The sequence below is a fragment of the Anopheles gambiae genome, chromosome 2 (assembly GCF_943734735.2).
Source record: "Anopheles gambiae chromosome 2, idAnoGambNW_F1_1, whole genome shotgun sequence".
NCBI classification, from domain to species: domain Eukaryota; kingdom Metazoa; phylum Arthropoda; class Insecta; order Diptera; family Culicidae; genus Anopheles; species Anopheles gambiae.
In genome coordinates, this window is record NC_064601.1 from 45,867,546 (window position 1) to 45,884,050 (window position 16,505).

Consider the following 16,505-nt stretch of genomic DNA (forward strand, 5'->3'; position numbering starts at 1 on the left):
CGAACGCGAACGATAGAACGATCAGGCGGCCGTGTCATTTCGCTGCAAAATGCATTCAACAAGTGCCAAACGGCACGACAACAATCGTGCCGTAAAGCACACGTCTGCCGATAAGGGTGGCGGATGGAAGGTCGATAAGGGTTAAGCAGCCGTTTGAACACGTTTTGTTTGCCGCTCAGCCATACACGGGAGCGAAAACCGTCGGCACGTTCAGCTAGTACAAAATCAATTTCAAAACTTGCATAAAAACTAAGTATTGTGATTTTCGAAAATTTTTGTCGGATTCTTTTTATTTAATATTTCACACATTATGTGAGCGGTTTTTTTAGTTAGATACAATATAAAGTAATGTTGATACAATGTTGATGACAACACATTAAATCGTTGTTAAAACACATCTGATTGAATGTCTGCTCGTCTAATCCCAGTTTAGACCGATTTTCTAATTTCTTCGCGCAATGAGCTCGACAAGTGCATCCAACCGCGTGATTGTGGTTCGCAGGAAATTAGCTTCAAATGCAGGGAGAAAGTTTGGCGCACGGCAACTGCTATCCCGTTGCAGACTGTTTTTATTTGTTTGGCCCTTTGCCAAACCCAACGCGACGGACGTTCGACATCTTCATGAAGACGTTGCATCGAACACCGGACCATCGATGGAAAACGCGTGCAGTTGAGTGAGTATGTTTGCTTTCGCCAGCAAGAAATAGCAAAGCTGCCGAAACACTTCCCAGCAAAGCGGAGAGGGATAAATAAATGGAATGTAATTTCCCATTTTCACACCACTGGCCACACCACAAGGTAGTGAGAAAGAGGAATTGCACGAAATCAAATTGGAAAATGCAACTAAGCAGCTAATTGATGCGTATATGAAGAAGATTAAGTCGTTTAGCAGTGCCAAACACAACATTTCTATATCCGATACGCAATTGATACGCAAGGCCGCCTATTGATAACTACGACTTGCTACGACGATTAGCCCAATAATATGATATGTTTCACTTACGCTTAGTTTTCCGTATCCCAAAATCAAAATAAGGTAGATTAAAGAAAGCATACATTTAATTCAACTCAACGCTTCATGTGAAAACGAGTGAATATTGCATATATTTGCGACTAAAAGAAAATGGTTAACAACATGCACTTCATGTACCAAAACGTGTCCAATCACGCAATACAACCTCGGCCGCCGATCAAGTCGATCTTTCTCCAAATAACCACCCGAAAAGACTTGCGTTCCTTTCAAAGATATACTGTGGTTCTGTGCACACGGCGAGACACACATAGAGACCCCAGACGGGACAAGGTCTTGTATTAGGTCTAGTTGCCGTGACCGCAGGAAACTTCCAAAGCAACAGCACCGAAGACAACGAAGACGACCATGAGAGCCCATGCCACAGCAACCCTCGCTTTCCTCTCGAAACGCCATCCAGGGGCATTTGCAAAAACGCACCCTTCTCAAGACAGGCTGAGGGACGAGAGAGAGAGCAGTAAGAGTAAATGGCAAAAATAAAAAGAAGCTTGCAGGCTGGCTGCCATTCCAGCCACGCGGACGATCGAGTGAAGCAGTTAACCTTGAACATCGTCTTCTACGTCTTGCTGTTGCTGCCGGAGTGGAGGGTTCGGTTTCTTCAGCGGCTGACCATCGGGAAAGGCCACCTCCAAATGTGCCACTAACACAGCAGCAGATTCAGAGCACCCTGAGGATTGAAACTGTGTGCACTCCACACTTTGTTGTGTCGTCATTCGCAATGGCGCACACAAACACACACACACACACACACACACACACACACACACACACACACACACACACACACACACACGTACGCAAGTGGAGAGGGTAAAAAGCATCGCCCCACCATCAGCTCCACCATCGGAAATTCGAAACGCGACGAAGGCAGGAAATGAAGAGACCCCAAAACGACCCCGCCATTCTTTTCTTGGGCCGGTTGAGAAAAGCGAATGTTTCCTCTGCGATGATGGTGGTGAAGGTTGCTGCTGCTGCTGCTGCAAACAGCGCTTTATCCAGCTTCTCATCAAACTGCTCTGCTGCTGCTTCCGCCTCTCCACGATTCCAAAGACACGTAACACTATTGGACAGCAACGATTACACACGCCATCTTACCAAAAATGCAAGCAACTCGAATGCACTGATCCGAAAGGCGGAAAAAGGCTCCAGGCGGGCGCGCAAACCGTGCATGTAATGTATACGGGCTGGCACAAATGCTCTTTTCCTTCGGTGGTCTCGTTCGCGACATACAAACAAGACGCAACCAGACATGCGGTGATGCCTAACGTGCGCCGTGTAGTGCGTCTGGCTGCACCATTTTTTTGCACCAGGCCTTGAACTTGACTTACAATTTGGTGTTACGCGTGCGCCCCAGAAAGGAAAACTGTGTAAAAAGTGAAACCGGCTCACCAGGGCGTACCCAGGCGGCTCGAGTGGTTGCAGCGGTGCACATTTTGAGGGTTTAATACCAACTCAGAAAGAGTAATATTAATGATTAATGTAGAAGTTGTGAAAATTTATGTTGAATACTTTTTTTGCCAAAAATCTGCAATAAGATTTGCCAAAAAATCAACCAACTTGTGAAATATTGTACAGAATTTTTAACCATCTTTTTAAAAGCAACTTTTTTTAGTATTCCTTTTCAAGCTTTTGGAATTTCCTATTCTCAATTATTAAAAAAAACGACGATTTTGTTAAATAACCCAAAACCAAGAATGTCCAAAATTATCACAGTCCAAATAGTCCAAAATCCATACTTCAAATTAAACGCAAAACCTCGCATTTGCGGCGTAATTGAATGTTATCAACAACCGTGACAACGTCGCCAATCCCCAAGAACAAGGCCAAAGACCACCGACACCACTATGCAAAGTTCTGTTTGCCTTTGAGGTGGATAACGACAACAATAATGACAACTGCTACTTCACCTCATTTCCCCCGATGTTTCGTCATGCTGCTGGCGAGGGAATTTTAGCCTCCAGTGTCTTCTCTACCAAACGCTCACAACCCACACAACCTCTGCCTCCATTCGGATCTATTTCGAGCTGTGCAAATCATCGCACCAATGATTTCCATTTCCATACATTTACCGAATGCTAGAGCCAGAACACACATATCCTCCCGAACGGCTCATGACTTTGGCCAGTTGTCTGGAGCACGCCTATCGTCACCTTTCAAACGTTGAGCGGCTTCCAGAACCCACCACCATCGACCGCCTCCCTTCAAATCTTGTCTCATTTCACAAGTACACACACACACATGCCCTGTCGAACCCAAGTTTTTGGCCACACAGTTCAAAACGGTACAACAGACCAAAGACCAAGGCTTTATTCTATCTAACCCTCTTGCATACGTGTCTGACTTCAGCACGCCACAGGCTAACTTCGGATGACCCCTTGGCCAGCCGATCACAATCAATTGCCTTAATTAACATACACAAACACACATACACAGTGTGCCATAGAGACGCAGGCCGGTACGGTACAACTCTGAGCGTGTGTGCCTTTGCTCGAGGAACGTCAACGCGACCATCACATCAGTGTGCCATGTGACCGTGGCACCCATAGCTCCGGGAGTACCCACACCTCAACTCTCAGCCCAACCTAACGACAATAGAAGCGACATTCATCCACACCGCGCTCAGCCCCGCTAACGATCGCCTCCGAGACATACACACACACACAAACATCGAACGAAACTAACCATTCACATCTCGTCATAGTTTATTAAAGTCAATTGAACAATAAATAAGTGAAGTTTGCTGCGGCGACCCCGCTTCTTTACAAACATGATGGATGTGGATGGGATGTGCCATGTATGTATTGAGCAACGACAACAACAACATCAACAACAAAAACAACCCTCACATTCACGAACTACTACACCCAAACCTAATAGCGGCTGTGTTTGCGGCATATCAAGACTATGTGCACCCGGTGCGCGCTATGCGTTCCTTGAAGATGTAAGATCCTTCCTTCGTCGTAATGCCGACATTATGTTTCACCAGGTGCACTAAACACAGTGCACTACGACGTCCATTCCTTGCGTTGGAATTTGCTGTGTGCAATATGTGCATTTTGTCTACGCGTACAAACTGTACTGCGAACAAAGTTATTCAAATACTCCCATCATCGGTGAAGTATCGACCATCAGCAGGAGAGCGGGGTTTGTATTGTATTTCTCCACATCTTAAGCTCTGCCCCGGACTGTTTCTTCACGGCAGCATGTCTACACCGCACAATCACAGCGCAGAATGACATCGAACTAACAGTGCGACAAGGCTGCAGAAGAATTCTATGTTCCCTACGAGGGGAACATGTTCCTTTACAACCCAACTCCACACCGGCCAGTACATTTAGCATGCCCACTAAATTCAAACGATATGCAGGCTTCCGCAGAATATCCAGAACTGAAGCAGAACTCTTTCGCTCTCTCTCTCTCTCTAAAGCCCAACATTCCCGTCAGTGAGGCCGCTGGGAAATACGATACGTCCTTCCTGCACCTGAAATAACTATACATCTCTTAGCCTCTTTTCCCCCTTTGGCTTTGCATCTTGTGTATGTGCGGCTTTGCATCAAACAATATTATTACCAGAGCTTGGCAAGTGTCCACTTATTCTCGAAGGTTCTAGCTAGTGAGTGCAGGGGCTAATTGGGGAGGAAGTGAAATGAATTTAATAGAATCGTCAGACGTTTCCGATCACACTGACATAGAGTGAAAACAATCGTTTTCATTAGCATAGCTCATACACATTCACATACTGTCGCTGTACAGAACTCGTATATGCTCCGTTGTCTTACCGTATAATGTACACGTTTGATGTAAAATTATGCCATTCATCCGTGAACGAGACATTGAAAACTATATCTTTAAATACTTTAAGACTGTGTTTCTATATTTTTTGTACTTTCATGAATTAAATTACAGCTAGAATAAGCAATAGGGGGTTTCGGGAAGGTGACATTCATAGGCAGCTTACCCAACGTGTTTAAGATTGTTTGCACATAAATGTGCCCGCTCGGTGCGCGATTGTCTTGATGCTTATTTCAACCGATTCTCGCCGACGATCTCCGTCCACACTCGTTGGCTCACGCCGCACAGTCACAGTTCTGTTGGGTCCGCGCGCACACACGCAGCTAGAGCTAGCCCCTTCTGAAGCAATTGAACGATTTCTTTAGCTGCACACACTGACACACTCTTTGACGAAGCTGGACACACTTGAGAGCGAGATGAAACTTCCGTCGAATCGCAATTGGATGCTGCTGCGCGGCCTGTTAAAATCTTTATCTTACTACAGGCACGCAATCTATGTGTGCAATCGCCGATGATGGCCCTTGTTTTACAAGAATACACTTTAGGATTTTGTCACAACTTTCTTTTACCACACACTCTCGACACTGGAATTATTATGAGCTATTTTTCTGCCTCTTTCTTTAATTACAAACTGGATGTGTCAATAGCAAAAAATCAAACTCTTGGCTAACGTAACAAATTTAACAAACTGTAAGCATAAAACATGACAATCATGAGATTGTTGTACACCATAAAACACTTTAATGATACTATCAATTAGCGGAAAGGCATCACGTTTACTTCCGATCGCTTAAAGCCTGTTGTCTGAAATTTGGAAATGGAAACTACATCATCACGCTGAAACTGGCCCAAACACACAAATGTCGCTGCTCTGCAGGCTGCTGCACATCCGAACTATCGCACATTACTTCTCGTCGTCGTCGTCATCGTCGTTGTGATCGTCGCAAAAGAGAGAGAATTTTTGGTGTTGGTGTTGGCCAAAATATCTTTACCAAAGGGACAACCACAAAAGAAGCCTCACGATCACACCAGCAGTCGGTCAGCTGCCCCTTGCTTCAACTTACAGAGGGAGTGGTAAAAGGGAGAGTGAAAGATAGCGCATAACAAAAGCGCCCACTAACACACAACGACACGCGTGTAAAGGAGATCGCGGAGACACTGGAGGATCGAAAAGAAGAGGGAAGGAGTAGGAGCTTGTGCAAATCTTGTGCATGGAATTCACGCAACCAACTTCACTTTCAGCAGAATGATCATGGCACCCCTTTGTGGGAAAGGGGCGAGAGGGTGGTTGGAGTTGGCGAAGGTTAAGGAGGAATTTATGAATAAACATAGCGCGCCCGCGCGTGTGTATGTGAGTCTCGTGAAGAAGTTACGAACATGACATCAAAACGTGGTCGTAAAGGCATTGAAAGCAGACTGGGTGATCAGAGCAAGAGCAGGAGCTACAGGGATAAGTAAAACAAAAAAGGTTCGATGATGGCATCGTTCGCAACTGGGAAAAGTACATAACGAAGTGGAGGAGAGAGCGTTAAACGGGACTGGGCTAAGTGCAAAAGGCAGGGCGCCTCCATCAATTTAAAGGGTGGAGTTTTTTTTACTTCTTCTTCTATTGATGCTGCTGCTCGTACAGGATCGACATCATTGGGCTCAGTTTTGTCATGCGGATGATGTTTGTAGCCAACACAGATACAGATTTTGATAGTTTTTGGTGCAAATTGCACTCACGCGTATCAGTTTCATTGCGCTATTCGGTTTCGTGTGGAGCATTTTTTCGGTGGAAATCGATGCAAGGATAGTAATAAGTTCCAGCCATGTGCCTGACTAAACGACTCAGCGTTCTTATGGCACAAACACACGTCGCTTATGCCTTACCACACAAACACACACTAACGCATAATTCATACTTTGATCATTTCTCTCTCATTCTTCATCTTTCTCTCACTCTCCCTCTTTCTCTCTTTCTCTCTGTTTGTGTGCGTGTTGGGCGAACTGGACAAAGAAGAAAAAGAAGAAAAAAATTGTAGAATTTTAGAGGGCACTGGAACATGTTTCAACGTATTCTAAGGAGAGAAGAGAATAGCGGTCCACTTTCGTGTACGAACAGTATGGAGGAAGGATAGCTATGCAAAGCTAAGAAACATGACCACAGTAAGCAAAACATGTGCACCACAGTATGTGTGTTGGTAGAAAGATGTGTTTTGCGTAGATTTAAGAAAAAACGTATTACTAGAAGGAGCGCAGAAACAGTATACAGAGCGTAGAAGACAGTGGAATAGAGAAGAAGTGAGTAAAGATGACGAAAGAATAGATATACAGAGAGAGAAACAGAGGGAGAGAGAGAGAGAAAGAGAGAAAAGGAGAGATATGTGTAAAGTAAGGCTATACAAGATGAAGATATGGAAAGACAGACACACAGCAGACAAAATACGAAGCCTTAATAATTTGACTAGTTAATAAAAACCAGCAGTTGACATGTGTAAGAGACTATGGAGTAGAATACAGTGTGTGTGTGCGCGCCTATTTAAACATTAAAGTATAGTTTTGACAGAATAAGACAGTTTTGTATGTAGAAATGTAGGAAAGATTAAAAAAATCATCGTATTATTACAAGCATTTGTAGAAATCTTCAAAGTTTATATTATAGAGCGAAAATAGACATAAAAAGAGATAGAGAAAAAGGTATGTCAAGAGAGAAGAAGATTACAATAGAAAGAGCTAGTTGGTGCAAGTCAAGATTGTACAAGAGACAAATGAAACACAGGATGCAAATATGAACAAAAAGATACAAACACAGAATCAGTAATCAAGATGCAAAATATGGTAAAAAATGTGAAGGTAATGTTAGATATTTATTCTAAATATTTATTTGTACTGTGGCGCAGTATTCTCAACTGAGAAACCCTGCCAGTACCTTTTAGACACCAAACATACGGAAACAGGAACCAGGAAGAGTTTGCTATACAGTGGGTTTAAATAGTACTTCTTGATTTCAAGAAAGTTATATTTTTACTTTATTTGTATAGCTCTATTCATAGCACAAAGAAAAACCACCAAAGAAATAGTAGGACAGAGAATATAGGAATAAAGATCATTTTACAATAATTTATCCCTACAGATACGTTTTTTGTAATACATCCTAAGAAATTATATTTTCTAATTAATCAATAGTTATAGTTTACGTATGGTACACAAAATGGAATACAGATATCGGGGAATTGTTATATGGAGTTCTAATAAACTAGGTATTTATAATATTACCAAATGTAGCATATGCTAATAATAGAAAATTGATATAAATATGTGATATTTAAATATACTAGTGCAGAATCACATTATGACAAAACATGCTTACTACCTGTTGACTAATATCCATATCGATTCTGATAAAGTGATACATATTTGATGGTTTCATTCAAAATTATGCAGATAACTCTTTCTTTAACATGTTTTTAAAACCGCAAAAGGAAACTGCACACAATGTGCAACGTAACGGTGTCCTAAAAATATAACAAACGCATCCCAACAAACATTATTGTTCCCCGAATCGTCTCACAAACAAATAATTGTAGCCGCGCAAATGCAGCGGTGACCAGGACGTGTAGATCCCCCATTCCCCCCTACCACCCTGCCCAAAATAAGAATGAAAGACGGAATGAAATCATCCCTCGCTGGTGTAAAAAAAGTATGACAGGCCCAACCAGCACACATAGCTTAGGGAACATGCTGTGGTTCTAGCCGTTGCGTCGTTTCGGGGCAGTTTATTTCGGGGTAAAAATATCGACATCGTAACTCGGTCGTCCCGGTTGCCGGCTCCCATGGGTACGACACAACACACGACGCCGCCCACGTGCATAGAAGCACCTTCCCGTAGTCGCACCGTACCGTACGGCAGAGCACACGCAACTACTAAACGCAATACAACACAACAAATTTATGATTGTTATTATCTCTCTAAACCATTATCCCTGGGTAACAGGGAGGTGCGCACCAGCCCACTGCCACGCAAACGGTGATATACACAGCAACGAAAGCAACCAAAAAAGTACACACACATACACACATCTAAGCCCCTCTCTCCCTTATTGGAATCAGGAATAGCACCCATTTATCCACGCTGCCTAGAAGAGCAGCCGGTGTTAAACGGCGGGTGGAGAAAGCCGTCCCGCCCCGATGTACGCGCAACAAGTTGCCCCTAAAAATAAGGAACATGAAACAGATATGTCACCGTATGCGGCCCATAGTCGATGTCGTTTTTCAATTTTTTTCTTTTCCTATTTTGTTTCTTGTTGCTCATTTCTTTGCCCCTTTGCGACCACACAAGGGTAAGGGACATGATATGGGATGAGGCCGACTTACGGTACACATCATTGAACCGACAGGCGGGAACTACTGCTACGACGCAAGAAATTGCGAGACACACACACACACATACATTTTTCCTCTAACACGGGTATGGCAAGGCTAGTAGAAGAAAGTGGTCTTGTTGCTCATTTTTTACGGCTCTTCAAGCGCCTTCTGTTGACAGATAGCGACCGTTTGCAACCGTACGAGTCAATGAACGTTGAAAATTATCCTACGCCGCGCTGAGCGGAGGTAGAACGGCTGGCCGAACGAGGGAAATCGGGCGGCAACTCGGGGTGCAAACATAACGACAAACGAAAAACGAAAACATATAACTAAAAATATTGAATGGATTGTACGAGCGACACGAGCGCGTTCGAAGCGGCATTCGACCTCCATTTGATCGAGTTTGTAAATATAGCGTAGCATCGAATCGGTATAAATAAACGCAATCGAGATCCATTCATAGATTTGCCTCGTATGGAGGAAAACGAAGTACAACAATGCGATTCCGATTAGCATTCCTCTACAAACAAGTGCTCCCATTGATGTAGATACGTGCTAAAGTTGGTCCATTGCAGTTTTGTAGCGGTATTATTAAGAAGTAAAAACTCGAACAAAAGGTAACTATGCTGAAATAACATATGATTCTCTTCCAATGTAAACTGGGAGAATGAATCAACTGAAAACGTTTTTAAATCGCAGCAAAGTCGAAAAAGGAAACACATGAAATCACAACTAACCGCTTAACATTAACATTCACCATTGATTTCGTTGTAAGATTCAAGCAAACACTAAACATACCACTAAACCCAGCATTCATTCACGACGAAAAAGAGCTCTTTCCTAGTACACGAAATTCATGATGTTGGATCAAATTACGTCCAACCGGAAGCTAGATAGGACCAATCCCATATAGCTTTAGTCAATTCACAACCATAAATGAAAAGTTTAATAAAGAAACCGATAGTTGAATTACAATACTTGAAACCCACATTTCATTTAAATCATTATTTCATTTCGTTTAATCATGTGAAATTATAAATTGATTTGAAATAATTCCCAAATCTATAGTTACTACAACTGTATAGTTACCCTAAACCGAACACCTAGTTTTTCTCATTCATTACCCAAGATATGTGATGATTTCGAGACTTTCCGTATATTTCCTAAATCTGAGTATCGGCCCACTGTCTTCATATTTTGAATTGGATACTATTTGATACTGTTTGGGCCGGTCTGGTGGTACAGTCGTCAACTCGTACGACGTAACAACATGCCCCGTCATGGGTTCAAGACCCGAATAGACCGTGTCCCCACACGTAGGACTGACTATCCTGCTATGGTAACAATAAGTCACTGAAAGCCAAGCTCACTTCACTAAGTGGGTACAGACAGGCCTTTACCTGACAACGGTTGTTGTGTCAAAGAAGAAGAACTATTGGACTATGCTGGTGCACAATATCAGGCCAGTATCTTTAAAAATTATAAAACACCAAGCATATCCATTTTGTTAATTTTTGGAACAGGTGTTCGAAACTTAGATTATTAAGTACGCACATGAAGTACTAATGTAGCCTTTCTACTAAGATCAATGACTAATTATTATAAGTATTTAATTTCAGCACCATATTGCCCAACATTGGGATGCTACGTGAAAATATGAGGTGTCCGACTTTAGGTTGCCGTCACTGTTTGATGTGTGAAAATGTAATATCATCCTTTTTCCCCCAAGTATACCATCAATTACCAAGCACAGAACATTCGTTAGAAATGGTATTCTCGCAAAACGCCAGCAGCTGAAAAGCTTTTGCATATCTTTATGAGAAATAAAAAAATAATTCCTCCAATTAAGCGCAACCAAAAACTTGTTCCCCAACTGTAATTAATCAAACAGGTGACAAAGAGAAAGCCTGTGATAGCTGAAACAGGCGTTTGAAAAAGGAAAGGGAAGAAAATACTTCACCGCTAAATAAAACGCATAAAAAACCTAAATTGATAAGTTACACACGAGTATTACACACGCGCTCTCGTTTTCTAACTTCAAAAACGGGTTTCTCAATAAATTACATACACATTCGCAACACACGCACACAACACGCACCCACAAAATAACGACGCTTTTCCCTGTTGCTCGCACGCCATTAACGTTATTTGAAAATAATAATCACAACACAACCTCTGGGGGAAAGCGCAAAAACCAAAAAGGATTAAATTTATCATTTTCACAGATGAGGCGAAAACCTCATTCCGGGTAAAGTTGTTTTTGGGGCAGAAAAAGTCGAAGCGGGTTGGCGGGAGGATGTGAACGGAAAAGTTGTTTTAAAATTAGGGAAACCCACCTTCCGCTCCTACCCCGGCAACGTCGTACAGCACACGCAAACCGCACAGTCACACCTCATCCTTTGCAAGCAATTACGCACGGCTGATTGTTGATAGATTCTAGGCAAACGCCGAATGAGGGGTAAACTTTATCAATACACGCGAGAGCAGTGGTGTTGATGAAACGAAAATAGTTGCCAATTGATGAAGAAAGTCAATTAAAACTCTCCACACCTTAGGCAAATGCCCCGCACCGCCATTAATGCATTCGGCTTTCCGTTCCCGGTACCTCCTGCGAGCGGGTGGGTTAGGGTGAACAATCACATCGATCCACACCCCCAACCAACTGACTAACCAAACCATCATAACTGACCAGATTTGATGTGATTCACTCGAGAGTGGGAGCAACACCCCACCCCTCGTTGCTGCTCATCATAATCGAATTCATTACGGTACACAATTAATTTGAATTAATTTTCAATTAAAACTACCAACTCCACGTCCCAGTGGCACATCCTGCTGTTGTCACAACGGGGCGAGCACGAGCGGATAGAATGGGCGGGTATCATCGCCTTCTCGAAAGAGATTCTTTTCAGTAGTATCAATGGGCCACCCACAGTACACTCCTCGCTCCCTGGTGACTGAATTCGTTATTGCGCCTTTTCAATACCGAAAAAACATGAGAAAATTGTTGTTTATGATTCCCTCTGGGAGACACCACAAAACATTGACGGTTGTGTTTATTGGAATCTCCCAAAATGGGTCCCCCTCTTCGCGATAACTGGCTGTAAACTGCCGTGCGTCGGAAGGGCAGCTCAGATTCATCAATCAATGTTTAGTCTCTTTCTTGCCGGTGTGTGACGGATTGAAAGAAAACGAGAATCTTTCATTAGTTTTATGTCTTGGAGAGTGTCGTTTTATGTCTCTAAAATCGTGCATTAACACGATTAAGGAAAAGTAGAGCAAAATAAATAACAAATACCCAATACTTCAGCATTTAATCGACGCCCGTTTCCGTCACACAGGAAACATGTGGAAGATGAAGAACATGTGCCGCCTGCCTGTTCTACTCCTCTTGAGTAACGCGCGCTCCTGCATCGCCTGCAGACACTTCGCCCAGAGCGCAAATTTTTACTTCAAAACCTTCCAAAGATCTGCCCCTGCTGGACGACACAAGCGCATGTGTTTTGGGCGGATGGTTCTATCTTTAGACCAATATTAAACAAACATTCAGAGGCGCGCGCTACCGTGCTCTGAATGGATGGAGGACCTGCTCCATTTTGCTTCATTAAAAGTCCGACGGAGTATTATTGTCCCACCCCGTTTTTAACGTTTGGCACATGTTTTCAATTATTGCACATGCACCTACACACCCTTCAAGCTGGCTGCCGGAGTTTTGTATGAGTCACCGTTTACTGTGACGATTGACGAAGTTATTTACTCAAAAGGTGCTTCTGTTGAACTGCTTTACAGTTTTATTCTTCGCTGTTTCATCAGTGCGGAGTTTTAACATTAGGATCTAATGATTCAACCAATGAATTTATGAAAAAATAAATATAACTCCGTAAAACGTACTAGATAAACATTAAAAAAATAATTAAAAAGCATCTCTTTTTGCCACAAACAATTATTGAAGATTTGATGAGCATTCCCGTTACCTAGTATTTTATCAACAAATAGCAAAAAAGCCTGGAATAATTCATAAAAATATTTAAAATGGAAGAATTTCGTGCAAAAATCCTTATCCTCTTTATTACTCCAATGCTCTTCACACTCGCTATTTACAGGCAAAATTCATGTCGTTATGCATACCATTGTACCCGAACAGTACAATAAAATGCGATAGGAATTTTTCTGCATATAAACTTTTTGAAAACATGTCATCTTTCCCACATTTCACTTCGATTGCATGCAGCAGCATCAGCAGCAATCCATCAACGGATGCACTTTCACGCGAAACACCCAAGGAAAGACATCACACCACACCAATCTCTTTGGGAAGCGTGCGCAAATGACCACGCACTTTCTACCCAGACACACTTGCCCCAAAAAAGTTGTGCAGAAGCAGCAGCAGGCAATGGATGTACTTCGGTTTTACAGTACCCATCGCAATAACTGACGACAGCATCACAACATGCACAAAAAAGTAAAAAATCACAATTTTTATTACCCACTAGCAGCGTTCCCGTGAACCCCGCCCTGGTGCATCATGGTTTCGCAAAGCTGCTGCAGCGCAGCGACGGTTCAAGCGGATGCGTCGTGTGGAAATGTATTAATAGCGCACATGCAAAAGCTTGTCCCCGAAAGGCGACTCCCATTCCGCGCCCCCTTGCACACGTGTTGAGTTTCGGGAAAAAGGGATGAAAATTGGAAAATTGCTTACATTACACAGCCCCGGGCGAAAGGACAGATATGGGCATGGAGGGGAGCGTAGTTCTCCCTTGTCCCTTGGTGCATTTCCCCTACAGCCCACCACCGTCGCCAATTCGAGCTGATCGTGCTGATTATGTGGAAACCTGTGACAGTTTGTGTGTTAAAAAAAGAAAGTGTGAAAAAGCAGTCATCGTGTCACAAAAGATGCCCCCCAAAAAAATATTAATTCGCAGTAGGCTCATGCTATCGCGCACGACTGAACCCCGTCCGATAGGATCTAGTAACGCAAAAGGCGGGAGGTTAGGGTTTTCAATCGCATTCAACCCTTACATACACACAAACACACACTGGCGCTATCTTGCCAATCGACAAAGTAAACACACAATGACGACAACAGTCTGCGGCTGCGGCTACAATATGCTAATGGAACGATATCGACGTTAATGTCAACAATCACGATACATGTTGTGCCTCTTTCCATGCACAGTTTCAATCAATATCATGTGTAGTAGTTAGAGCAAAACTCTTCTAAATAGTTGTTATACGATGTGTTGTTTCCCATCATTTGCTAAATTTTTATTCTTTTGACAATTATTCAACTCACACTACTCACATAACCTCAGTGCTAGAAATTGTCACCATACCAGAGTGGGGGAAAGTGTAATGATCAGCAGAAGGCGATACAAAACACGTGGAAGCGCTCTGTTTCGGTGTAGTGGAACGAATTGTCGTAAACAAATACTTTTGCTGGATCGACGTTTTCACATTTCGCACAAGCTACAAAATCATACACGGCCCAGAAAGCGCGTTGAATGTCTTGCTGCGTGGTGTAATTTTTAAGCAAATACAACTATTGTGGGTAAGAAGAGCGCTTCTTTGCAGCCCCCCTACAGGAATTTCGTGAATATGATTGCAACAGCATCTTCTTTTGGTGAAATTTTATTGAAACCATCCCCGACACGGATATTGTTCCTTTCCCTTGGGCAGTGCTATGGTAAATAAATACATCACAGTTGGGGTAGCCATACAAGGCATGAGTTGCTGGCTTTCCGTAATCCCATTTTGCCGAGGAAGATGACTTCATTGAAAACATATTGCTTGGTTAATCTGGTGATGGTTTTTTTACTAATAACACGATATACAATCTTGATTCTGCGAGAGAGAAAAATAATTCAGAATGCCCTTTTCACTCTTTCGTTTGGTAAATAGAAAATAATTGTTCAGTTAAGTGTATCTTTCATAAAAAATCAACATTGTTTAAGTAGCAATTGTAGAAAGAAAAAGTATCAAAATTATTGTAGTGATTTATGCATTTTTCGTAGAGATTCATGATTTTTTAAAGATCATGCATTTCCATTAAGATTCATGATACCATACAGATTAATGTATATTTGATAAATTCAACTATCGTTACAGCTAAACATTTTGAAATGTTGAACTATCTCATAATTTCAGCAGATTTATGTATCTCATTCGATTCATGAATCTCTATGCATTTATTAAACTAAAGAGATGCAGGACTCCCTACAGCAGTTTTCAATAATAATTAAGCTCTATACATCATTTCATCGTAATCTTCAGATATTCATAAATCTTTAGCGATTTGCGAATCTTTATAGATTCATGAATTCTAATACTTAAGGATTAGATTCATTCATTCATATCAAAGATTCATTATGATTCATGAATCGAAATCAGAGTTACCCATCTATAATCAAATTAGTTATCTAGTGAACGTGAAATATTGTTTTTGGCGATATCTTACGAAATTCCCACAAATAAATGTATGTAAGAAAATGACATCCAATTCCTCAACAAACTATAACTTTTTCTGCTGTCAATATTAAATAAACAATTATGCTACACCTCACTGACACAAAAAAATGACGGTGACATCAGAAACGCATGGCAAATATATCTGAGGAGTAAAATTAATTAATTTTAATTGTTGTTTTAGTGTAATTTGTAGCAGTATTCATTCTTTATCTGTACACATTTTGATAAAAAAAGTGAAATAAACATAAACCACTAAACAATTCACGTTTACTTTCGCTCGATCATGAAATGGAGCTCAAAAACAGAAATGCAGTGCTGTCAGAGTGAGAAATCGTTCGATTTTACATTTCGCTTCATTCCATTCCGTTTCTCTCTAGGTGCTGAGTTATTGTTTACCACTAAGCACACTTAGTTAATCGTCCCACCCAAAAAAGAATGCAGAGGGAAAGCAAAAATGCCATAGCGAGTGTACGCGCCCCGTCACAAACGCCTCTCTGCGCCAACGATCGAGTTATGGACTTGAGGTATCAATTTCGTAACCCAATTCCAACACGTATCGAGACCGCACACCCTATCGTCGTCGATTGTGGCGCGCGGTTTTACCATTCGAAGAAAAACCTAACGATGAAAATCCCCCTTCCTTGTGACGATGGCGGTGACATTTTCACATACTATCACATGCGCTAACCTAATGCCAGCAATCCCCTTCGCATTGCCTCCGGTGCCCATATATTAGGGATATGGCAGGTGCCTGTATGAGATAGGGATCGAGGGGGTTAGCTTGCGGGTCTTGATAAGTTAATGAATTGGGGAAAATCAATACTTTCCCAATAAATCAACACACCGATGCGCATTCCGGTATTAACTTACA

The 16,505-nt window shown here is 42.1% G+C and overlaps 1 protein-coding gene across 12 annotated transcripts in view; it reads right to left on the reverse strand.

Moving 5' to 3' along the window:
* The window catches only part of LOC1278776 (polypyrimidine tract-binding protein 2), a 272,767-nt gene that overhangs the window by 184,357 nt on the left and 71,905 nt on the right, over window positions 1-16,505 (reverse strand). For 3 of the 12 annotated variants that reach the window (XM_061650462.1, XM_061650460.1, XM_061650461.1), the window contains exon 2: window positions 4,989-5,510. The exons of 7 other annotated variants lie outside the window; for them this stretch is intronic. The gene's annotated coding sequence lies outside the window, so the exon portion shown is untranslated. Of the gene's footprint in view, window positions 1-4,988; window positions 5,511-6,694; window positions 6,812-16,505 lie in introns of all 12 variants that reach the window. 2 more of the 12 variants (XM_061650467.1, XM_061650459.1) reach the window with 1 other exon arrangement.